Genomic DNA, 315 nt, shown 5'->3' with positions numbered 1-315 from the left:
CCAAGTAATAACCTTACGTGAGTAAGGGTCGAATCCACAGAGATTGTTGGTATGAAGCAAGCTATGGTCACCTTGCAAATCTCAGTTAGGCAGATTAAAAATGGTTTATGGGTTTTCAAATAATTAATAATAAAAAGAAGAAATAATAAAAGGGATAGAACACTTATGCAGATTTATTGGTGGGAATTTCAGATAAGCGGATGGAGATGCTGTAGAGCTCTTGGACGCCTGTTGTCCTACTCCTTCTACTCAGTCCTTCTTACTCCTTTCCATGGCAAGCTTTGTATAGGGGTTCACCATCAACTGTTGCTACTT

Source organism: Arachis duranensis, chromosome 3, assembly GCF_000817695.3.
Source record: "Arachis duranensis cultivar V14167 chromosome 3, aradu.V14167.gnm2.J7QH, whole genome shotgun sequence".
NCBI classification, from domain to species: Eukaryota; Viridiplantae; Streptophyta; class Magnoliopsida; order Fabales; family Fabaceae; genus Arachis; species Arachis duranensis.
This window is presented reverse-complemented; position numbering follows the sequence as displayed.